Source organism: Oryctolagus cuniculus, chromosome 6 (assembly GCF_051225735.1).
Source record: "Oryctolagus cuniculus isolate XC-2025 breed Fujian yellow rabbit chromosome 6, ASM5122573v1, whole genome shotgun sequence".
NCBI lineage: Eukaryota > Metazoa > Chordata > Mammalia > Lagomorpha > Leporidae > Oryctolagus > Oryctolagus cuniculus.
In genome coordinates this window covers 83028776-83047461 of record NC_142872.1, presented here as the reverse complement: position 1 = coordinate 83047461, position 18686 = coordinate 83028776, and the positions used below count along the sequence as shown (strand labels likewise).

The window sequence follows — 18686 nt, the reverse complement described above, 5'->3', positions numbered from 1 at the left end:
CCACTCTGCCTGTCAAAAAAAATTAAAAAAAAATAAAAAAAAGAATGATATGCTACTGTAGTTTTAACGATCTGTGGTTAACATTTATTGTATATCAGTTAAATGGTCATCTTTTTATTTGATTACTGTTTATAGCCCTTGCCTATATTTCTGCTGAACTATGGTCTTTACACTTAAAAAATTTCCTGATCTCAGCTAAAACTTAATTATGCCTTTTTGCTCATGACATACAAATAAATTCTGCTTTATGTAAGCCTATCCCTGCTACAGGATTTGTGGATGATCTGTTGGGAAAGAATACCTGTGTCAGCAACCTATTTGGATTGCTGGACTTTCCAACAAGGTGTGAACTCCAATGACCAGACTGTGTATTTTCTTTCCAGACCTATTTTTCCCTAAGGAGAGCATTAAGATTAAATGAGAGCTCTAAAATGAAATGCATTGCCTAAACCCCCTATAAAGGGAAGTAAAAGAAATGATTCTAGCTGTGTACTCAGCTAATGTAATCCCTTTTATTCTAGACCAAAAACATCAGTATTTAAGCAAGCCCTCTTGTAGAATCACTTCACTTCCCACACTTTCTCAAAGATTGAAGGATAGCATAAAAAAAAAAGGGGGCTGGTTATTTTTGCTTTGAAACTTTAATTACATTGCCCAATTTAATAAAATGACATATGATCAGAATAGACATTCATTCAGTATCTAATTTTCATACTGCTCTAAAACCAAAACGATCTAAAACAAAAAACAGCAATGGTATCAGAGTCCAAGTGCAGGATTCCAGTTTCAGATTTTCAGGTAGGTTGAGGGTTATTTTAGATTCTAAAAAAATGTATCTCTTTGGATTTACGTTTCTATTTAAAAACTGAGGGAATGGACAAAGATGCTTGCCAATCTAACATTACCCAGAAATCCTTTATGGAACCACAATTCAAACAAGTAGAAGAAAGAAAGACATTTTTGCACTTAATGGGAAATAATAAAATTGCAACCAACCTTAAAAAAAGAAAGAATGCATATCCTAAGCATCATTGTAATCCATGGTTTTTGGGATGTAAACTGGTCCAACCACTGTGGAAGACAGTATGGAGACAGTTCAGAAATCTGAATATAGACCTACTATATGATCCTATAATCCCTCTCCTGGGAATTTACCCAAAGGAATTGAAATCAGCATGTGGAAGCGTTATCTGTACCCCCATGTTTATTGTAGCTCAATTCATAATAGCTAAGAATTGGATCAACCTAGATGTCTGTCAATTAAAAACTGGATAAAGAAATTATGGGGCCGACGCCATGGCTTACTTGGCTAATCCTCCGCCTGCAGCGCCAGCACCCCGAGTTCTAGTCCTGGTTGGGGAGCCGGTTCTGTCCCGGTTGCTCCTCTTCCAGTCCAGCTCTCTGCTGTGGCCCAGGAGGGCAGCGGAGGATGGCCCAAGTGCTTGGGTCCCTGCACCTGCATGGGAGACTGGGAGGAAGTACCCGGCTCCTGGCTTCGGATTGGTGCAGCGCCAGCCATGGCAGCCATTAGGGGAGTGAGCCGACAGAAGGAAGACATTTTTCTCTGTCTCTCTCTCTCTCATTGTCTCTAACTCTCTCTCTCTGTCTCTCTCTCTCACTGTCCAACTCTGCCTGGCAAAAAAATAAAAAAAAGAAATTATGAAATATGTACACCATGAATACTGCACATGGTAAAAAATGAAATGTGGTTGCTTGCAACAAAATGGATGCAACTGAAAAACATTATACTTAGTAAAATAAGACAGTCCTTAAAAGACAAATACCCTATGTTCTCCCAGATCTGTGGTAACTAATAGGGTACCTAAAAGGTAATCTATAGTGGTGAAATTGGCACTTTGAGATGGGATGACTTTGAACAGCCGTTGTCTCAAATGTTGAGGAAGAGGATTTTTTCATACTATTTATTGAATATCTTTACTTAGTGTATGGTTAATCTTATGTATATAAAGTTAATTGAAAATAGATTGTCACGTGCGCCAGTCGGGGGCTCGCACAAAAGCCATCGTGGCGCAATGAAGGTGAAGGCCGCCGGCGGCTTCCCGCCGTCGTCAGCGGTGGGATCCGGAGGCCCTTCCAGTCCGCAGAGGGCACACCACCGGCCCGTCTCGCCCACCGCGCCGGGGAGGTGGAGCATGAGCACACGTGTTAGGACCTGAAAGATGGTGAGCTATGCCTGGGCAGGGCAAAGCCAGAGGAAACTCTGGTGGAGGTCCGTAGCGGTCCTGACGTGCAAATCAGTCGTCTGACCTGGGTATAGGGGCAAAAGACTAATCGAACCATCTAGTAGCTGGTTCCCTCCGAAGTTTCCCTCAGGATAGCTGGCACTCTCACAACCCTGCAGTTTTAGCCGGTAAAGTGAATGATTAGAGGTCTTGGGGCCGAAACGATCTGAACCTATTCTCAAACTTTAAATGGGTAAGAAGCTCGGCTCGCTGGCGTGGAGCCAGGCGTGGAATGCGAGTGCCTAGTGGGCCACTTTTGGTAAGCAGAACTGGTGCTGCAGGATGAACCTAACGCTGGGTTAAGGCGCCCGATGCCGACGCTCATCAGACCCCAGAAAAGGTGCTGGTTGATATAGACAGCAGGACGGTGGCCACGGAAGTTGCAATCTGCTAAGGAGTGTGTAACAACTCACCTGCCGAATCAACTAGCCCTGAAAATGGATGGCGCTGGAGTGTCGGGCCCATACCCGGCCGTCACTGGCAGTCGGCAGAGCGAGAAAGAGAGTGGAGCGCGCCGTGGGACCCCCGGCCACCCCCCACCACAGATGCTACACCGAGACGAGTAGGAGGGCTGCTGCGGTGAGCCTTGAAGCCTAGGGCGCGGGCCCAGGTGAAGCTGACACAGGTGCAGATCTTGGTGGTAGTAGCAAAAAAAAAAAAAGAAAAAAAGAAAAAAAAAGATTGTAACAAAATATAAGTAAGGGAATAGGAGATGGAGGAAGAAGGGTGGGAGTGTAGGTGTGAGGGAGGGTACGATGAGAAGAATCATTATGTTCCATATTTTTAAATATAAAATGCATGAAGTTTGCATACCTTAAATAAATGGTTTCTAGGTAAATAAATAAATAAATAAAAATAAAATCCCAGCCATCTATGATGCAGTTAGTTCATCCTATTACTTATAGCACCTCCTGCACCTCAGATGGCTGAAAACTATCTGCAAAATGTTCATGAAAAGGCATATCATTGACTGTTGCTTTTGGGGTCTTTTCCAAGAGGCCTTTGCCTATGCTGATATCTTGTAAAATTTCCCCTGTGTAATCGAATGATTTAGTGGTATCAGGTCACAGATTTTGGTTTTTGATCCATCTTGAGTGGATTTTTATGTAAAGTGTAAATTAGGGGTCTATTTTCATATCTCTGCATATGGAAATACAATTTTCCCATCACCATTTATTAGAGACTCTTCTGGCTCCACAGATTGATTTTAGCTCCTTTAGCCAAGATAAGTTGGTTGTAGATGCATACATTGAATTCTGGAGTTTTTGTTCTGTTCTATTGGTCTACAAGTCTGTTTTTGTGTCAGTATCAGGCTGTTTTGATTATGATTGCCCTGTAGTATGTCTTGAAATCAGGTATTGTGATACTTCTAGCTTTGTTTTTGTTATACAAGATTACATTAGCTATTTGGGGTTTCTTTTGTTTCCATATGAATTTCAGCGTAGTTTTCTCTAGATCTATGAAGAATGTGGTTGATATTTTGACTGGGATCACATTGAATCTGTAAATTCCTTTTGGTAGTATGGACATTTTGATGATGTTGATTCTTCCAACCCAGGAATATGATAGATTTTTCCATTTTTTTATTTACTTTTTTAGAAAGCTTTTATTTAATAAACATAAATTTTGAAAGTACAACTTTCGGATTATAGCGGTTTTCCCCCCATAACCACCCTCTCACCCACAAACCATCCCATCTCTTCCATTATTTTCTTTAGTCTTTTATAATTTTCATCATAGAGATCTTTGACATCCTTGGTTAAATCTATTTCAAGGTATTTGATTCTTTTGGGACCTACTCTATATGGGATTGATCTTAAAAGTTCTTGAGGCTAACACTGTAGCATAGAGGTAAAGCCACCACCTAAAGTGCTGGCATCCCATATAGGAATCCGGCTGCCCCACTTCAGATCAAGCTCCCTGTGCTATGGCCTGGGAAAGCATTGGAAGATGGCCCAAGGCTTTGGGCCCCTGCATCCAAATGGGAGACCTGGAAGCAGCTCCTTGCTCCTGTCTTCAGATCAGTCCAGCTCCAGGTGTTGTGGCCACTTGGGGAATTAACCAGCAGATAGAAGACCTCTCTCTCGTTCTCTCTGCCTCTGCCTCTCTGTAACTCTGCCTTTCAAATAAATAAATAAATCTTAAAAAAATGCTCTTTCTCAGTCATGACATTGTCTGTGTACACACAAAGGCTATTGATCAACCAATCAAACCAAAATTGACAAATGGGGTTAAATCAAGCAGAGACACTTCTGCACTGCAAAAGAAGCACTCAGCAAAGTGAAGAGGGAGGCAAGCAACAAAATGGGAGAAAATATTTGCAAACTATACAATTCATAAAGGGTTAACATCCAGAATCTATTAAGAACTCTAGAAATTCAATAACAACAAAACAAACAATCCAGTGAAGAAAGGGGCAAAAGACATAAACAGGCATTCTTCAGGAGAGGAAATTCAAATGGCCAACAGACAATTGCAAAAATGCTCAGGATCACTATCCATTAGAGAAATGCAAATCCAAGCCACAATGACGTTTCACCTCACTCCAGTTAGAATGGCTCACATATAGAAAACAAATGACAAATACTGGTGAAGTTGTGAGGAAAAGGTACCCTAATTCACTGTTGGTGGGAATGGAAACTGATGCAACCACTGTGGAATATAGCATGGAGATATGTCAGAAATCTGAATATAGACCTACCAGATGAGCCAGCCATCCCACCCAAACCAAAAGAAATCAGTATATGAAAGAGTTACCTGTACTCCATGCTCATTTCATCCACAATTCATAATAGCAAAGATATGGAATCAGCCCAGTTGTCCATCAGCTGTTGAATGGATAAGGAAATTATGGTATACATATACTATGGAGTACTACTCAGTTGTAAAAAAAAAAAAAATGAAATCCTGTCTTTTGCCCAAGATGATTACAACTGGAAATCATTATACTTAGTGAAATAAGCCAGTCCCCAAAAGACAGATATCATGTTTTCCCTAATCTGACGTAACTAATAGAATACCTGAGATGTAATATATTGGAGTTGTCGCTCCCCCATTCACGGAGGAACGACACTGGACCCTGCGCTGTTCTTTTGTCAGCTCGGCCCTTCCCGGGTTAGCTGCTGTTCCCTCACTTGTGGAGGAACGACACCGTCCCAGGTTAGCTGCCAGCCCTCCACCTCCGTGGAGGGGCGCCCCCCCCCCCCCAGCCGCTTTCCCTGCTTCCGTGGAGGAGCGGCACACCACCGGCCAGCTCTCTCGGGGGCTGCTCAGATGTTCCTCAGGTGTTCCCTCAGATGTTCCTGGTGCATGTTGTCTCTCTCCTCCTTTATAGTCCTCTTCCACCAATCCCAACTCTGCTGCCCACACGCCGAGCACGCTGCTCTCCTCCAATCAGGAGCAGGATCAGCTCCTGCCGCCTATCAGTCAAACTGATGAGGCAGCTGCATAGAGGTTGTTTGGTCTCTCTCTCAGCGCCAATTGTGGGAGAGCAGATGCATAGAATTAGTCTTAATTCCAGTAACTTAGTCTAGTCTCAGTTGCTCCCCACAGGAGTGGAATAGACATTTTGAGAATAGATGATTGTTTACAGCCTTAGTCTTTTCCATTGAGGAACAAGGTGCTATTTTGTTTTGTTTTGTTCTCTTTTTCTTCATACTATTTGTTGAAGTTATTTACTTAGAGTAGGGTTAACTCTATGATCATTAAGTATACTGAAAATACATCACTGTAAAAATTAAGAATGGGAATCCAAGAGGGATGGGGAGGAAGTGTTGCAGCATGGGTGGGAGAAAATACCACTATGTTCCTAAATCTGGTATGAGATATATAAAACTTGTGTTACCTAAATAAAAAAAAATAAAGTTAAAAAAAGAAAAGGCATCATATTCAATTTTCCAGATTTGTGGAAAATTTAGATTATAACAATGTGGATACAAGGCTATAATTGCACTCTAAAGATCTGAAATTGAACTGTTTTCATGTGCTATACTACTTCTTTTTTTATTTGAAAAGCAGAGTTCACAGAAAGATGGAGAGACACACACAGAGTGATCTTCCATCCATGGGTTTACTCTCCAAATGGCTGCAACAGCCAGAGCTAGACCAGAAGGAAGCCAGGAGCCAGGAGCTTCTTCTGGGTCTCCCAAGTGGGTACAGGGGCCCAAGGACTCAGGCCATCTTCCACTGCATTCCCAGGCACATTAGCAGGAAGTTGGATAGGAAGCAGAGCAGTAGGGAATCAAACCGCTGCCCATATGGGATGCTAGTGTTATAGCCACTGGCTTTTCTTGCTGCACCACAATGCTGGCCCCTATTATTTCTTCTTTTGATATCATTTTCATATTGGTGGAGTCAAATTCTATCAGTTATTTCTTTTATTAATTCACTGGGGGGTAGAGGACTACAGATAATTAATACTTCTTTGGTGAAAGTGGTACCAAGTATTTCGCTAAGAACAAAATTTTTATGAGTAATTACCACCTTTCCTAAAAACGAGATGTTGTGGTTCCCTCTGTTTTAAGCTGTAATCTCTTTTAGAAGGGACTATATTTTGTGAATATTTATAATTTCAGGTACTTATCCAGGCCAGTACATAAACTTTCAATAATTGTTCAGATGTGTTTGGCCTAGTAGCTGAGATGCCATTTAGGACATTTGCTTCCTATCTGAGTGCCTGGTTCAATTTGCAGTTCTAGTTTCTGGTTCCAGCATCCTGTTAATGCAGACCCAGGTGGGACACATGGGTTGAGTTCTCAGATCCCAGCTTCAGCTCAGCCCCACCCCGGGGTGCCAGCGCCACAGGTGGAGAATTAGCCAAGTGAGCTGTGGCACCGACCAACAGTCAATTAATTTTAAAGCATTGTTTAATTAAAGGCACTTGCTTTATTAAAAGGGTGACTTTTTCTTCTTGTAACTGTCAAAAGTCATATTTGGTTTGAGTTTTATGGGAAAGTAATGATTTCTTTTGTAGCCTGATTTGTATATTTCCTGATGCATTTTCAGTATATCTTTTCAGGTAAAACCAGCTAACAAGGTATTCAATGATCAACCATGTAACAATGATGCCCTTCTCACAACTGTCATGAGGTTCTACGATACAGCTCTTCAGACACTAAACAAGTTGGATAAAATAGATACGATCCCTGGAAGCTTATAGACAGAATCTGTGTCCCACATTCCCAGATATCTACATTGGACAGATACAACAGCCCCTAATGTCACAAGCTCTGGCCATGGCATAACATCAAATGTAATTATTATTGAGGATTCAAAAGCTATCATGTAATACATGGATTTTAAACCTTCATGAACCATCCTTTTCTCCATTACAATGATAAAAAGAGGTTTTAATATTTTCATTTATTCATTCAACAACGATATTGTACTTGTTGCTATGCATAAACATTATTTCAGGTGATAGAGATACATCAGTAAAAATGATTGCCCTCATTGACCTTCTGTTCCAGCAAACTAGGACATATGTGCACAACAAATGAGCATGTGTGTAATGTAAAATAAAGGTAAGTGGCATGAGAAATACAACAAAGAAATAGAAATCTGTGCGAGTGGCTGTGAAGGTTTCTTGTCACATCTGATGGTAGCTATGAATTCAGTGCAGGGTAAGTCATTGGAGGTTCTGCTGGCAGAATATTCCTGGCAGAGTGAAAAGTAACTGGAAAATGTTAAGAATGAAATAAGCATTTCTTGTCAGAAGAAGTCAAAAGACACAATGTCTGGAAATGAGATCTTAAAAGGAAAAGTAAGGGTGATAAATTCAGAGTCAGACAGAGGGCCAGATTATGCAAATCCTACAGGTCAGGGCACAGTTTTGGATTTCATTATGAGTTAAATAGAAAATTATGTAGATACCACAGAATCATCTCTTAGAATCTGCAAGGTATTGGTCTCAGGATCTCCTGAGGATACCAAACTCTGTGGATGCTCAAGTCCTCTATATAAAATGAAAGTATTTGCTGATAACCTATATAGTCCATTCCATATATTACTTGTAATACCTAATATAATGTACATAGCTATTACACTGTCTTGTTTAGGGAATAATAATAAGAAAAAAGTGTACATGTTCAGGATGGAAGCAATTTTCCCCAATACTTCTGATTTGTGGTTGATTTAATCCTTGGATAGGGAACCCACAGACATAACTGTTCTATGGGTAAGCAAAAGTAGAAGCAAAACTAGCAAGGAGGCCCACACAGCATCAAAGCTAAGGATAGTGGTAATAGGTAGCAATGGAGGTAGAAAAATGTTGCAAAATATTTTTCAAACACAGCTGACAGTACTTGCTAATCGATAACCTGTGGAAGAATCAACAATGAATGGTGCTGGCACTGTAGCACAGTAGGCTGAGCCTCTACCTGGAGCACCAGCATCCTGTATGGGCACCTGATCACATCCCATCTACTTCTCTTCTGATCCAGCTCTGTTTACAGCCTGGGAAAGCATTGGAAGATGGTCCAGGTGCCTGGGCTCCTGCACTTTTGAGGGACACCCAGAGGAATCTCCTGGCTCTGAATCCGCCCAGCTTTGGCCATTGTGGTCATTTGAGGAGTGAACCAGCAGGTGGAAGACCCTTTCTCTTTGTCTCTCCCGTTCTCTGTCTGTAACTCTGCCTCTCAAGTGAATAAATACATCATAAAAAAAAAATGAATATAAGTGGTGTGTATTGTGGCACAGCTGGTTGAATTGCCACTTGAAATACCGGTATCTCACACCAGAGCGCTGGTTCAAGTTCCAGCTACTCCACTTCCAGTACAGCTTTCTGCTATTGTGCCTGGGAAAAGAGCAACTTATAGCCAGAGAACTTGGGCCTCTGCCTCTCATGTGTGAGACATGGATGGATTTACTGGTTCCAGGTTCCTGCCTGGACCAGACCTCACTGTTGCGGCCATTAGAGGAATGAACGAGGTGATGAAAGATTTATCTGTTTCTCTTTCTCTGTAACTCTGACTTTTAAATAGGTAAGTCTTTAAAAAATGAATATGAATTTCTGTTCTGAGATGAACAGAGATGACTTGTTTTGAGATTGGAGACAAGAGAAAGAGCTAGTTATGGGGACAGTCATGAGTTCTACTGAGGATTGTAAACCAGGGCTTATGAAGTTAAAGTTAGAAGAAATGTAATGTAGGTAAATATGTACAGATGTCTGGTGCAGGAGTTTGGAGTAGCAGTAAATGACCTGCTTGGAACTCCTACATACCATATCAGAGTCCTTGGGTTTGAGTGCCAGCCCTAGTTCTGATTCCACTTCCTACAGATGCTCACCCTTGGAGGTAGCTCAAGTACTTGGGCCCCTGCCAAAGGCATAAGAAACCTGGATTCAGCTCCTAGCTCCTGGCTTGACTGGCCCAGCTTTGACAGTTGTGGATATTTAGGGAGTGAACCAGTGGATGAGAGTTCTCTCCCTATCTGTCTCTGTCTCTCTCCTTTTAAAATAAAGAAAGAAATGAAAATTTCAGAAAATACATGCAAGAGAAAACTCAGGGTTGGAATAGGGAAATAAAAATAAAAGAACAGACTGAACCCTGAAGTTCTTCCACACTGAGAAGATGAGAGGGAGCTGGCAGTGAGTAGCAGCAAATGTGTCCTGGAAGGCAGCAAGAGAAAACTGTCTCAAGATGAGAAAATTGTTCCATGGTAAATAAGGAAAATCAGACTTACTACTAACTGTGTCAAAGGGAATTGTGAAGTTTAAGGATGTTGTTGGTGGACTTGTACATTCATATTCCTGGCAGAAATGAGTTGAGGATACAATGAGAGGTAAAGAAGCAGCAGCCAGCAGAGCCAACTTTTAAAAAATGTTTAGCTATAAAAATGTACTAAAAATAGTGTGACTTCTGAAGAGGTATTTAAAGTTAAAAATACTTTTTAAAATTTATTTATTTTCATTTTATTGGAAAGCAAAGAGAGGAGGAGGAGGTGGAGAAAGAAACAGAGAGAGCGAGAGAGAGAGATCTCCCATATTCTGGTTCACTCCCCTGGTGTCTGCATTTAGGCTAAGCCAGGTGGAAACCAGGAACCCAGAGCTCAGTGCAGATCTTACATGTGGAGGGCAGTGACCCAAGTGAAACCAAGCTCCATATAGTGCTTTGAATGTAGATGTCACATACCATCAGACCCCAGCTCCCTGTCTTCCCTCCTTTAGCTTAAAGTGTCCTTGCTATACATGTTGGTATAGCAAATCAACCACTTTCTAAAATTAACTCTCTGAGCTGAAGGAGTAGTACAGCTGGCCTAAGGTTCTAAACACTGCACTTGTTTGCTTCTCCAGTAGAAAATATCTTGATGTCCTGTGTTGTCTGGAGGGAATTCATTTTGGGGTAATTCTCTGAGCAGGGGAGTTCCAGATCCAGAGCAGAAAGTAACTACCAGCATGTAGCCCTCAGGCTGACTGAAGCACCCTTGACTATCACAAAAAGTCCTTAAAGAATGCAGTATCATCTACCAAGCAAAGAAAGGCCACCAGCACTTCCACCAACTGGGAAGTTGGACAAGAGCTGAACACTCACCTCTCATCCCCAACTTCAATTTGTAAGAAACTTCACCCCTCACTCCCTGGAAAATCTGGGAATTAAGTGAAAGGTGCTCAGTTCCTTGCTCTGTGGTTTGTAGCAAATGCCTGCTTTCTTCCACAACCCTGAAGTCAGTGGCTGACTTTCTGTGTAGCAAGCAAGCAGATACAGTTTTATGGGGTTCTATAGCAACTCCCCAATCACTTTTGGGAGTTGTTCTATGTAACAAGTACTTGAGCCATGATCTACTGCCTCCTAGGGAGTGCATTAGAGGAAGCTGGATTGGAAGCAGAGGAGGCAGCACTTGGAAAAGTCACTCTGATGTGAGATGTAGGCTTCCCAAGTGATGACTCAGCTGTTATGCCAAACACCCATCCCTATTTCATGTTTTAAGGACAGAGAATTGTAGAAGCCCTAGCATATAGCATCTCCATCCAAACCTCTGCACTAAGAGACCTCCAATTCCTGCATGCCTCCTATCAGCACAAGCCTGCATCTCTATGATAACCTCAGCCTTCTTCCAATTAACATGCCTACCTGAAAAGCTCAAGGCTGCTAGGAAAATGTGCTGTTTGTTCCATCCAATAACTAACGTCAGGTTCTTGATCTTTCTTTCTTAGAACAAATGGATGACACTCTTTCCTCTTTCTCCTGCAGTTCAGGGTGTCTTTCCTCTACAGTGGAATTATCAGGAAGGACAGCACCTCTGTCTCCAGTCTCCCTGGAAAGACAGACCCCTAACTCTGGTGGTTGCCAGCTCTCAGACACTGCTGACCTAGCCAACTGTTGGTGATTGTTCATGTCTCTGCCTCTGTCCTGACTCCCTCATTCTATCCTGTCCCTATTCGCCTATTCTGTCTTCAAAACATCACCTCTGCACACATCATAAAACTGTGTTCTTTCCCCTGTAGCGATGGTGTGAATGTGTTCCCCAGGTTCATGTGTTGGAAATCAATCCTCAGAGTAGCACTGTTGAGAAAACAGTCTTGAGGATATGATCAGGTCATGAAGGCTCTGCTGTTGAGAGTGGAGTCAAGTCATTATCACTGGAATGGGTTTTTGATCACCTGAGTAGGTTTGCTGTAAACGTGAGTGCAGCCCTCTCTTGCTGTTGTCAGGTATGTGATGCCTGCCCTTGGTTTATGACACAGCTCGAAAGCCTGTGCTAAATATGGACTCTCAACCTTGGGCTTCCCAAGCCTCAAGAGCCAGGAATTCAAATATTTCTGTCCTTTGTATATTACTCATGAATTACAAATTATCATATCCCCTGTTCTAGCAGCACAAAATGGACCAAGACACATACTTTTGGTAGTTACTGAATGATGTCCTGATTTCACTGCTTCAAGTAATATTTGACTTGTTCTGACATTTGCTTTGGGAATGCATCTAGATTGTTGACTGAAATAAGGAGCAAGCCTACAGACTGAGAGCAATGAAGGGGGCTTTTAGAAGTTTGAGGAAAACGGCCGGCGCCGCAGCTCACTAGGCTAATCCTCCGCCTAGTGGCGCCGGAACACAGGGTTCTAGTCCCGGTCGGGGCGCCAGTTCTGTCCCGGTGCCCCTCTTCCAGCCCAGCTCTCTGCTGTGGCCAGGGAGTGCAGTGGAGGATGGCCCAAGTGCTTGGGCCCTGCACCCCATGGGAGACCAGGATAAGTACCTGGCTCCTGCCATCGGCTCAGCGCGGTGCGCCGGCTGCAGCGCGCCGGCCGTGGCGGCCACTGGAGGGTGAACCAACGGCAAAGGAAAGACCTTTCTCTCTGTCTCTCTCTCTCACGGTCCACTCTGCCTGTCAAAAATAAAAATAAAAAATAAAAAAAAAAGTTTGAGGAAAAGAGGAAGTTGTGAAATAATTGCCTTAGAAAATGGGAAAGTAGAGGTCCACATTGTGGCCCAGAGAGTTAAGACACAGCCTGTGACAAGGCGTCTAATGTGAGTTTCAGTTTGAGTCCTGGTTGGTCCACTTCCTGTCTAGCTCTATGCTAATTCATCTGGGAAAGCAGCAGAAGGCAGCCCAAGTGTTGGGCCCTTGCCACCCACACAGGAGCCTGGATGGATTTCCAGGCTCCTGGCTTCAGCCAGACCCAGCTTTGGCTGTTGTGGCCTTTCAGGGAGTGAACCAGTGGATGGAAGATTCTCTCTCTCTCTCTCTCTGTATGTCTCTATCTCTGTCTCTCTGTCTCTGTCTCACTGTCCACTCTGCCTGTCAAAAAAAAAAAAAAAATGAGGGGTCGGCCCATGGCATAGTAGGCTAAGCCTCCACCTGCAGCACTGGCATCCCAAATGGATGCCAATTTATGTTCCAGCTGCTCCACTTCCGATCCAGCTCCCTGCTGGTGATCTGAGAAAGCAGTGGAAGATGGCCCAAGTCCTTGGGTCCCTGCACCCACATGAGAGGCAAAGAAATAGCTCCTAGATCTTGGCTTTGGATCAGCTCAGCTCCAGCCATTGTGGCCATTTGGAGTGAATCATTGGATAGAAGACCTCTCTCTCTGTCTCTCCATCTCTCATTCTAACTCTGTCTTTCAAATAAATAAGTAAATCTCTTTTTTTAAAAAAAGCAAGCAAGTTAGTAAAATTACATGGGAAATGCTTTGTTCTCATCACTACTAGCTACGGCAAAAACTTCAGGTAGCAACAGTCACAAGTGAGATGATCTTTTTTTTTTTTCTTTATGCAAAAAGACTATGGCTGCCTGGACATCAGCATTTGACCACCCTGGCTTTCTTCCCTCGTAGTCCTGAACTTGCCTCCTACTACTGAGTTTGAACCTCCAGAAACAATTTTCCTACTCCTTCCTTCCGCTAAGCCTTTACTTGTTACCTGCTGCGGCCAAAGAGACCTGGGGAAAAATCCATTCTAGGAAAGAAGCTGCATTGTTCTCGGAATCTTTCCTCCCTTGCTAAGGAGATGCTCAGAGAAGCACCTGCTCTGCCTTAGGGAGTGCGCGTTCTGACAGGTGGAGGTGCAGAGTGTGCTGTGACAGCAGTGAGCAGAACACACCTGGTCCAGAGTCGGGCACACTCAAGGCTCTGCACTGCTGACCTGCAGGAACTCCCAGTCCTGTGACTGTGTCACTTCAGTGTCACAATAAGCCTCTATTGGGCATACTCACTTCTTTTTTTTTAAGATTTATTTATTTATTTGAAAGGTGGAATTACATAGAGAGAGAAGGAGAGGCAGAGAGAGAGAGAGAAGTCTTCCGTCTGCTGGTTCATGGTTCATTCCCCAATTGGTTGCAATGGCCAGAGCTGCACCGATCCAAAGCCAGGAGCCAGGAGCTTCTTCTGGGTCTTCCCACACGGGTGCAGAGGCCCAAGCACTTGAGCCATCTTCTATCGTTTTCCCAGGCCATACCAGAGAGCTGGATCAGAAGTGGTGCAGTCGGGACTCAAACCAGTGCTCACGTGGGATCCCAGCACTGCAGGCGACAGCCTCACCCACTATGCCACAACGTCAGCCCCTATTCTCACTTTTTTTTTTTTTTTTTTTTTTTTTTTGACAGGCAGAGTTAGACAGTGAGAGAAAGAGAGAGAAAGGTCTTCCTTCCATTGGTTCACTCCCCAAATGGCCGCTACGGCCTGTGTTGCGCCAATCCAAAGCCAGGTGCCAGGTGCTTCCTCCCCGTCTCCCATGCAGGTGCAGGGCCCAAGGACCCAGGCCATCCTCCACTGCCCTTCAGGGCCAGAGCAGAGAGCTGCACTGGAAGAGGAGCAACCAGCACTAGTACCCAGCACCCTAACCGGGACTAGAACCCGGAGTTCCGGCGCCACAGGCAGAGGATTAGCCTAGTGAGCCACGGCGCTGGCCCCCTATTCTCACTTTTAATTCAGTATTCTCTCACTTGAGTGAAAAGTATCTCAACTGATATAAAATTTAACCTTGCAGATAAAATTAGAAAATGAGGGCAATACCAGTGGTATTCTGAATGTATAAAAGATCAGCAACCAATTATATTTATTTTTAATGAGATTAAATCAAATGGTTTAAATACTTTGTAATTTTTCACATTATATGAATACAAGTTCTAATTTTCTTTCACTCTGCTTCATACAAGGCCTAGTATTAAAATAGCCTGGATTCACTGTTTATAAATACACATAACTATAGTTAAAAGTAATGATTTAAAGAGGGATAGTTGTCCAAAATACTGTTAATTATAATATTATTAATATTATAATAATATATATTATAATTGTTAATTATAATAGTCCTAATTATTATATTATATATTATTACTGTTAATTATAATAGTGCTAATGAAGATACCATTGTTCTTGAAATGACTTTTGTGAGAGATCACTAATTCTCAGATTTACAGGTGGACGAATATAGCCCATGATGTTGAACTGCCATTAAAGAAAAATTGCATTTTTTCTCAATCTCCTAGCTCTCTGCTCTAAGTAGATTACCATTAGCATACTATAAGGATCTTTGTGGATTTTACAGAAGGTCAGTATTTATATCCCTTTTCATATTAGATTTAAAAACTTGTAGGGATTGTGGGGTAGGGATAAACTTATAACAAACAAAACCTGAACTGACCTGGTTTCCTAGCACATGTGATTCCTACTACCTGGCTACAGGAGTTTCTGATAATAGTGATATGGGGAAAACAGGAAGAAAGAGTATGTAGGACTAGATGAGCAGGGAGATTTTCTTCAATAATTTGTCATAGCTCTGCACTCTAACTCCACCCCCTCACATGTCAATCCAGTATGCCCACTTTCCCGTGATGCACCTGTGTCTCATCTGGAACTAGGAAGAAGGAGATGCCATCATGGCCAGGTGCCTCACACACTCTGAACTCTGCCCAGACTCTGCCTTGTGCATATATTTAATTAGGGGACCACACCCTCTCCTTAAAAGAGAATGTTACATGTGGCAGCACTTTTTTTTTTTGCTTTTTGATTTCTGGCCCTTGTTGTTTGTCCTTCCCTGGCCCCTCCCATGCTTTGTCTTCGTGGGTGACACTCTGAACCACTCATCATGGGTCTCTCTTCATGTGGTGTGGCCATGAATGATTGCATAAGCACTCTCTCAGTTTTAAATAAATCCTGCTCTCAAATGTGCCCTTCCTTATGCCTCTGCTTTGAATTCTTATCTCCTCGGAACAAGAAATTGGAGTAAAAATTGAGACACATATACCCATAACAATAGGTAGACCATTTTGAAAAAGAAAGCCTTTTGCCATCTGAAAACTGCCTACATCACTAACACACCTTTTAAAATGAGCTATTTATTTTTTATAAAGTGTTATAGAGCCCTGCTAACCACAAAGGGAATTATTTAAAGAGGTCAATAAGAAAATAGTCTCCTTTTTAGTAATCTACTTTTCTTTAGTGAGTTAGAATCCTTGAGCTATTGAATGCTTTATAGCTTTATTTCTTGGGAACAAGGCAGGAAGAAGTTTGCAAATTCTATTTGTGGCCAGCGCTGCAGCTCAATAGACTAATCCTCCACCTGCGGCGCAGGCACACTGGGTTCCAGTCCCAGTAGGGGCACCGGATTCTGTCCCAGTTGCCCCTCTTCCAGGACAGCTCTCTGCTGTGGCCAGGGAGTGCAGTGGAGGATGGCTCAAGTCCTTGGGCTCTGCACCCACACGGGAGACCAGGAGAAGCACCTGGCTCCTGGCTTCGGATCAGGGTGGTGCGCCAGCCGCAGCGTGCCAGCTCCAGCGGCCATTGGAGGGTGAACCAACGGCAAAGGAAGAACTTTCTCTCTGTCTCTCTCTCTCTCTCACTGTCCACCCTGCCTGTCAAAAAAAAATTCTATTTGTAAAAACTGCTATTTTTATTACTACCAGTTTACTAACCAAGGTTTTATGTACTTGATCTTTATATAGTATCCCATTAATATCAACAATATTTACATTGACAGAATGAGGAGAGATCACCTCCATGAGTTTTCTAAGAAACAGATTTAGCATAGAAACATCTGTCCAGAGCTATCAAAAACAAACTAGGCAATCAGTTTTGGAATTAAAATTAACAGCTAGTCCAGTCTCCCATTTTTCTGCAGGTTAAATTATTGGGGTATGATTTAAACTGAGGAACTCATATCAACCCATCAAAATTATTTTTTAATATCTTCTAACATATGCACTTATTTGGGCTAGTTTGCAGAAAAATAAAGGTTTTAAGGGTTAAATTGTGAAAGCTCAGACCTAGAACAACTTGTAACTGTGCTTTGTTCCCTGAGACAGCAAAATTTATAGGAATAAAGTCTAGCAGAGGCACAACCACACCCCAGTAGAGTGACCACAGATAATGATAATGTTCTGTGTATTTTGTAAAAAAAAAAAAAAAAAAGTTAAAGAAATAATTGAAATCTGTTCTCTTTATGTTAGTAAAAATTTAAAAAAAAAGAAGAAATGATTTTGGAAGAAATGATGTTTGAAGAAATAGATATGTTAGCCCTGATTTATCATTCAGTAATGTATATGTGTATCAAGACGTCACAGTATCCCAAAATATGTATAATTTTACATATCAGGTATAATTTTTAAAAATAAATGAAGTTTGAAAAACATTCCTGCAAGCATGATTGTTTTCCATCTGTACTCACTGGCAACCTGACCACATACACATAAAATTATAACTATATCCATATATGTCAAACTATACAGAATTTATTTTTTAAATTGATTTCATTCCTTTGAATTTACCACCAGGACATAATTAAGATACGTATAAAGAACTTGCTACACTTGCATTTTTTTCTATTTTAAAATTTGATTAACATTCAATACACATTTTTAAGGGGTACAAGGCAACTTTTCAATACACGTATGTGGCCTAAACCAACAATACCAGGCTGCCAGCATTCCCATTTCCTTATCTTTTCTTGATGTTTGGAGCCTACCTGTTCCTCTCTTCCAGTTCTTTAGACAGAATAACATACAACCTTGTGAGCCATAATCACTCCCACTGTACTACAAAATACTAGGACTGCTTATGTTCACTCTATGTGTTTTTTTTAAAGATTTTTAAAAATTTATTTGAAAGGCAGAGTTACACAAGGAAAGCGGGGGGGAGGGGGAGGGGAGAGAATCTTCCATTTGCTAGTCCACTCCCCAAATGGCTGCAATGGCCAGAGCTGGGCCAGACCAAAGCCAGGACCCTGAAGCTTCTTCTGGGTCTCTCGTTTGGGTGCAGGGGTCCAAGCTCTTGGGCCATCATTCATTGCTTTCCCAGGAGCGTTAGCAGGGAGCTGGATTAGAAGTGGAGTGGCTGGGACTTGAACTGGGACTTGGATGCTGGTATTACAAGCAATGGCTCTACCTCGCTCCCACTCCTTGTTTTGAAACCCACCATTCAACTCCATCCACCCCCTCCCTTCTGGCCTCTGATAATAATAATTTTAAATCTAGATAATATGCATTTTTTTGCTTTTAACTTGCACATATGATAAAGAATATCCAGTATTTGTCTTTCTGTGTCTGGCCTATTTTATTTAATGTAGTGATTTCCAGTTCTATAAATTTTGTTGCAAATGTCAGGATTTCATTTTTGGGACAGAATAATATTTTATTGTGTATATGTACCACATTTTATCTATGCATTCACCTACCCATGGATTGATTCCACATTTTGATTACAATGAGTAGTGCCGCAACAAACATGGGAGCACAATTATCTCTTTCCTATGCTGATTTCATTTCCTCTGGCTGTAAGCCTAAAAGTAGATAGCTGGGTTATATGGTAGGTCTATTTTTGGAATTACCCCATTGCTTTTCATAATGGCCATACTAACTTGCATTTCTTCCAACAGTATAAGCGTTCCCCTTTTTCCACATCCTCACCAACATTTGTTATTTTTTGATAGTAGCCATTGTAACTGTCCATTTCTAAAGTGGATTGGTTGTATATTACATTAGTAGTATTAATAATAGGCAAAATATGAAAGGAGA

General features: G+C 42.0%; 1 pseudogene; it reads left to right on the top strand.

The window, feature by feature from the left end:
- Window positions 1-1978: 1978 nt before the first annotated feature.
- Window positions 1979-2879, top strand: LOC149126208 (28S ribosomal RNA; annotated as a pseudogene; the record flags this gene model as incomplete).
- Window positions 2880-18686: the final 15807 nt, after the last annotated feature.